This window comes from Halyomorpha halys, unplaced genomic scaffold (genome assembly GCF_000696795.3).
Source record: "Halyomorpha halys isolate HHAL.00 unplaced genomic scaffold, Hhal_1.1 Scaffold302.1, whole genome shotgun sequence".
Lineage (NCBI taxonomy): Eukaryota > Metazoa > Arthropoda > Insecta > Hemiptera > Pentatomidae > Halyomorpha > Halyomorpha halys.
Genome location: NW_027110436.1, coordinates 145,648 through 152,903, shown reverse-complemented (window position 1 = coordinate 152,903; position 7,256 = coordinate 145,648). Strand labels below are relative to the sequence as shown.

At 32.0% G+C, this 7,256-nt stretch overlaps 1 non-coding gene across 1 annotated transcript; it reads left to right on the top strand.

Moving 5' to 3' along the window:
* The first annotated feature begins 6,929 nt into the window (after positions 1 to 6,929).
* On the top strand, positions 6,930 to 7,042 carry LOC112211341 (U11 spliceosomal RNA). Its single transcript, XR_002945561.1, has one exon. It is a non-coding gene; the product is annotated as a U11 spliceosomal RNA (small nuclear RNA).
* The last annotated feature ends 214 nt before the right edge of the window (positions 7,043 to 7,256 follow it).

The following is a 7,256-nucleotide window of genomic DNA, read 5'->3' as shown; positions in this document are numbered from 1 at the left end:
AAAAAAAAAAAAAAAAAAGCCTTGTACAGAAAGATTAATAAATGATGGAGAAATGGTTTTCCTGTAGTATAGAAGTGTTGCCAACTAGTCCCGCTCCCCCTTCACTGTTTTGGATAAATATATATTTCCCTCAAGGAAGTATAAAAAAGGATTACATTGATGGGCTATCGTGATGGAAATGAGTAGAGAGAGGAAGGACGAAAATACGACTGGGAGAAGAGTAGCGCAGTGGCGGTTAGGCTGGCCCTTTATGGTCCTGTCATTGTTCCAGTCCCAAAGGATCTTCTTCTCTTGTTCCTTTTGTTATCCCCCTAATCCTGTAATCAACCTGAGTTCTAACAATATATCTCCTTTTCGCACAACTCCTATCGCCTTCCAACTGGTAACTTTTTTTAGACTGACTTCATTTAATTTGTTTATTTTTTTTTAACTAATTGAGGTAAGATATAGAAATTAGTAGAGTCTTTAGGATCTAACTTATTTAACAACTGGTTTACCTCCCTGATGATAACTGGATAGCCAAAATGACTGGTTAATTGTTTTCTTTTCTTCCCATATAACATATAAGTTTTAAGGTAATTATTCGGGTCATTATTTCTATTTTACGGCACCAATAGTCGCCCTCAAGCACCCAAAAGCAGTGGTAGCAGCCTATGCAGAGGATATAGGGATCTACGCCTCCAGCATGAGACCGAATGTAGCCCTCGAACATGCCGAAAATACTTCTGCTACCATCGTAACTGCACTGAAGAGGGACGGCATCAGGGTGAACCCTGCGAAGATGGAGGGCTTAGTCATTTCCTTTCAGAAGGGCAAGAGATGCAAACTCCCCCGGTTCACAGTGGACGGCGAAAGTCGAAGCATCTCGAACACCATCCTCTACTTCGGCGTGACACTTGACAGCCATCTTATTTTCTACAGTCACGTTGGGGAGAGACTCAAATGGCCCGTTTGAAATCCTACAGGCTCTACCACCTGCTCACTTCATACCAGATCTCACTTCGGCTCAAGTTGAAGATTTACAAAGCAATCATCCACCCCGACTCTGCTCTATGGTGCCCCGCTCCTGCTACACCTCTTCAAGACCACGCTGAAAAAACCTGCAGAGTTTCCAATACTGCCATATGGCAAAGGAAGGGCACCAATTACGTGTGTATTTACTTAGATATATATTAATATTGTTATTTATAATAAAAAAGGTACGAAAAAATAAAATAAGTCTAAGGGAATAGGGAATAGGGAAGGTTCTGCTTTCTGAACCTACCATAAATCACCACCGGCAAAGCGGACCCTCCCCGCTCAGCAGAAAACTGAAGCGTAACTAGTGCCTTTGCCTCTCCACACAAATTGGACGTAACATTATCCGGTAAAACAAGAATTTAGGACTAGTATATCTTCTGTTTATTTTGTACTTGTAACTGTTTTCTACAGGAAGTTAAGGAAAAAAATAAATAAAATAAGTCTAAAGCAAAAAGAAACCAATAAAATGCATAAACAATGATTTAAATATATGAGTATAAACTCGTATAACTCCCCGCTCAACACATAACTGAAGCGTAACTAGAGCCTGCGTCTCCATACACTGGGCGCACACTTATCAACCTTAAAATACCTTCAACTCTGTTGTAAATCTGGTTACCTTACCTTTCGGCATCAGTTCTTTAATCAAATTTCAGGGCTGGCCATGGCAAATCCTCTAGTTCCCAATCTTTCCAACATTGTCCTAAAGGATTTGCTTGATTCCGTTATCCCAACCTTTCCAGTTGACATTATTCTTATTATAAAATATGTAGATGATCTCCTCCTTGTCTTAAATCCTGATAAAATCCCTGACATCTTATCCGCCTTTAATTCTTACCATCCACGCTTTAATTTTACTGTAGAAATTGAAAGTAATAACTCCCTTCCATTTCTTGACCTCCTCATAAGACACCCAGACAACACCATATCCACTGACTGGTACACCAAACCAACCTACTCAGGCAGACTCCGAAATTACCACTCCTAGCATCCTTACCATCAAAGTATTAACGTAGCCAAAAACATTATTCACCGTGGCCTTTCCCTTTCTGATTCCCATTTCTACGGAAAAAACAAACACCGCATTAAAAAAAATACTCTTAAATAATAACTTACCTCTCCATATCATTCATAAGCTTATATATAACTACAAAATTCGTCTCACCTCTTCACAACCCCTTTCTATCTCCTTATACAGGTCACTACCATACATCCCCTCTCTTTCCGACAACATCCAAAAATTGATACGTTCTGCTATACCTAACCTCCGTATTGCTTTTAGACCTCACAACACACTATCTAATACTTACACTAAACTAAAAGACCCTACCCCTTTTCTATACCGATCACATGTAGTATACCGCATCCCCTGCTCACCCACTAATTTTAATTCTACTTCCGGCTAAAACTATCGGAACATTCTCTTTCTTTAAATCATTCGTTCGATTTTGACAAAACGTCTATACTTGCTACAGTTCGTAACCATGACAAAAGGCTCATCTCTGAAAGCTTCCATATCCAATTAGAACCTTCTTTCGTCAATTTAAAAACCGACAAACACAACTTATCAACATATTCGCAAATAGTTAATTTATTAATTTTTAAATTATTAATAGTTAATTTTTATTCTTACAAATATTTTTTTATTTAATTTTTTTTAATTTATTTATTTTATTTTCCGCCCACTTTATAACGTATTATTTCACTTTTTAAACTTGTTCTAACACATTTGTCGTCATCCTCTTATAACAATCTGAGAGGATTAAAAACTGATTATTTGTACAAAACGGATTTCGAGGACATCACTTTGTTTCAATATTATAGAGTTTAGTTTACTGCGTCCATTATAAGTTGAAGCAACTATCATTTAAATTATACCGAGAATTTCAAATCCTTTGTATATCGTTTAACATTCCTATTCCTCGCTAACTGGGTCCTAAACTATTCCAGAAACAAGAATAGAGACAACAGCTCAAGGAAAAGGATGTGAAAGATTCCCTACTCTTGGAGAACAGAGAGATCTGCCATTCCTCCGCCAAGCGAGCTGTGAAATTGCCCGAAAGCCGAGCTCTGATATAGAGGCAACTCCTTTGTCAGGCGTTCGCTTAATATAGCCTCTTGCTAATATACTATCATAACATCTGTAAGGGGAGAGTATTGTGCTATGTGATAATTCTCACACAGATATTTCTAGTTAATTAGGGGAAATTGGATTCATCAAAATTAACAATTATTAATTTAATCGTCCCGACAGCGCAAAGTACGGCATTTGTTCAATCTAGCTGGTCAAAAGTAGTTTTTTTCAAACACACTAGAGGGAAGGGATTAGAAACTGAAGAGGAGAAGACAAAACGGATTTATTCACCAAATGACCATATCTGCCTGTATTTTTTCTTAACTTCACATAATTTATTTACTATATAACAACCTGTATTAGCAATGTATGTGTGTGCTTGGTGAAATGAAATGAAAAAAATAGTTAATTATTCTGGGACTAGGTCCCTTTAGAACAATTTCAAAGGTAATTTAATTTTATAACATTTATTGACCAAAAAACACCATAAAATTAATTAATTAAAAAACTAACTGACTAAATAAAAAACAAAACAAATAAGGTAATTACAAAATATCTGTACTATTATAATAATGGATTAGATTAGGGAAGTAAAAGGTAGTTAAATAGAATGGTTTTAAACTAGGGAAGGGTTGGTACATGACGTATGTTTGAGGGAATGGAGTTCCAGAGATATGCAGCTAGGGTAAAAAACGATTCGATGAGGTGGGGGGGATGTCACATAAACGGGATCTGGTAGTACGGGATTGGATTGAGAATTTGAATTGCAGGTTTTCTAGGAAATAGGATTTGATGGTGTATATTGTTGGATCTTTGTTTTTTATAGTGTCCTGTATAATCTTGTTTTGTTCTCATTATTGTATTAATTCATTAATTGTATATTTGCAGCTTTTTTTATTCACTCGCAAAATGCTTTGAGTTATTTTTATTATTATTTTTTAATTTACTTTATTAATTTTTTTTAATAAGTATCCTATTATTTTTTGCTTTATTTTCATTTTAGTAGTTGTTAAGTAAAATATTAATTGTATCACTTTAGATCAATTCATATTGCACTTATTTGCATAAAAATTGTTTAAACTCCACAACACCCTAATAGTCTACACAGTAATATTCACATTTTACTTATGTATATCATTTTTATATGTTATTTTGGCACCGACAGATAGATGTTATCATTTTATCGGACCATATTGGATATAAGTTTTTAAATGGATAAAAAAAAGTCATTTAGTATGAATCTGGATGAGTTCAAGTTCCTTGAAGAAATAAATTAATACTTTTTAATACAAAAATCTGGTGCAAACTTCACACAACTTAAATTAATCGTTTTACATTTCAAAACAGTTTTATTTTTTATTATTCATAATAACAATCCCTTACTTTATAGTTCATATAGCTAAGAGGAAGTAAATCTGAATCTTAAAATATTCACTATAAAAAAAACAATAAATACTAAATTCTTTCAAATTTTTATTTTAATCCATTTTTAATTACCTTCAACGATGTGAGATGTTGAAATACCAATATTTATATACCATTAATATTTATACAACACAAATATTTATATATTAGTTGTTGCTAAAGACTACATAAAGTCACTCTGACTTTGACTTCCGTAAAGACTGTATGTTTGTTAGGCATAAACCTGTTATCATAGTTATTCACTTGGAGGTGGGAACATAATGAGAGGGGGAAGATGGAAGAAAAAGTGAAGCTAAAAAGTCTTAGGTGTCTTTCAGGGGTGTGGCTGAGTAGTAGAGGAAGATTACTAGCCAATCACTGACTCTCTTCTGTATTAGTTTAGGTTACAATAACAAGCATTCCTATTAACCCCAAAGTTCACCTTTATTTCGTGAGCATGGCCTATTTGGCTTCAGTTATGCTTTGAATTTATACTACCCCATGGTTATTCATTATGCATGCTATTATTTCTTACAATAATAACAATTAGTATTGCTAACTAATTATTAATCTAGATAATTGTTAATTATCTACACTACATATTAATTAATATTAATTCTTTTTTAGTAACTAGAGCTAATTTTTTTTTATTAAGTAGTGCTAATCTTTTTTATTAAGAGTATTAACTGCTACAAACCACTAATCTTGAAGATATTGCATTCAAACATTTCCTACACACTGTCAGTGTTTCTGGAACATTTTAATATTTATCTATATTTAGTAACTATTGGCAAATATTATTTTAGGATCTTTCCTATATATTTAAGGCAGATATATGCTTGGAACATAACGGTTACGTTTTCATTAATATCGAACGACCGAGTACAACTATATGATGTAGATTTTACACATTTTTTCGACTTTCAACGAAATTACTCGAAAATGTTTTATTAAACTTGGTAAATAAATCCACAAGTAAATTTTCGTTAATACTAGTTAGGTACTATTCTCATTACCACAGTTTAACAGGGCTTAAATGACAATTTTTTATAATATCTTTCCATAAAAAAATGTTAAGAATAATAAACTACGGTTCTATACATAAAGAAATATTTTTTCTAATAAAATACAATTGTAAAATAAAAAATATGAATAACTAAAGCAGAAAACAAAGAAAAAGTAGACTCATCTGATTCAAACGGGAAAAGTCTTGTCTACCCGATCTTTTCCGATCGCATTACTGTTTCGTTATATTTTATATTCTCGACAGAAACAAAATTTATATCCGTTATCCTCCCTTCCCCAAGATTCCAAATATACGAATTATTATAGCAACAAAAAATAAAAATTTATTCGTAATTTTGCCTTCCCGTTTCTTAAGATATTATTTTATAATACAAATCCACTCCTCTAAAAAAACTTAAATACAGTTTTTTTTCGAGTATACCTATGTATTATATATTATTGTATTTTGCATTTAAATGGAAATAAAGAGGTTTTGAAAATAAATTAAAAAAAACAACTTAAATACAGTAAGTAAGGTGTTAAGGGAAAGTTGTGTGATTTTTTTTTTATACTAAAATAAATTATGAAACAATCTTTTAGGCACACCATCGAATTTTCGCGATTTATGAACGCAGCTATTATTCATGTAATTTCAAATTTGTATATTTTTTTATAGTAAAGCCAGAATATAGTTTTCGATATATTTTCAATATATTGAGGAAAGTGCAACTTCCGAGAGTTTTTTGTGTTGTATGAAATTAGCATTCCATATACGAATTTCCGACCCTACACAAGTAGAATCCAAAGAAAATGAAATATAAAATAATAAGAAAACAGAAACTGAATATAACCTCGATAAATTCAAGTTCCATCCCTGAATCACATCAATTCTGGCATTAGCTGTGAAATATTCCTGGCTTTAATTCACACCCTCCAGTCATTGTTTTGAAATTACTCGGGATCAGATTAAAAATAAAAAATACAGCTTCTACTATCACTGCAAAAGGAAAATGCATTTGAAAAACATGTCTTAAAACTTATCTTTTACAATATAAATAGTGTAATATTTTAAAAATGTATATAATTTAAGCAATTACGAGAGTGAATTTTTTTTTTTTATATATCGGTTGTTTTTATATATTTCTTTTTTAATATGGCTTCATTAATGATGTAGGTATAAATCAATTAAATTATAAAATGTAATGATGTATTATTATTAACAGTTATTGTTTTTATAACAAGTGAATATACAGTCACTCATGTAGGTGAAACAAAGTTATTTATAAATGTATGAATTGTACAAGATTTGTTTTTCATAACCTCCTTTATTATTAAATTTATAAAATACATACCTACAAGATTTTTTTTATTTTCAAACCTCTTTATTTTTATATATGGTTACAGAATACATTATTATATAATGCAAAAAAAGGGTGTTTGGCGTGACCTGACCTATGGGTTGCGTAGGGTATGGCAATCAAGAAATACTCAACACGTAATTTTTGTCCTACTAGGGATGTTGGCTGCCACTACATACAAGATTGTAAATTTTTAACAAATAGATAGATTCAATTCAATTCAAATATACGAGTAAGAAATGTCTCTAATATAATTTAGCACTCCTTAAATTTTATAGAACCTTTTAGAAAAAAACTAACACGATTATTTTTAAGATTTTGGTCTTTAGTTAACTCTGTTGACAGAAATGTATAGCGTTGTTAAAAACGTTTAAATTAGCATAAGAGTGGCAGGC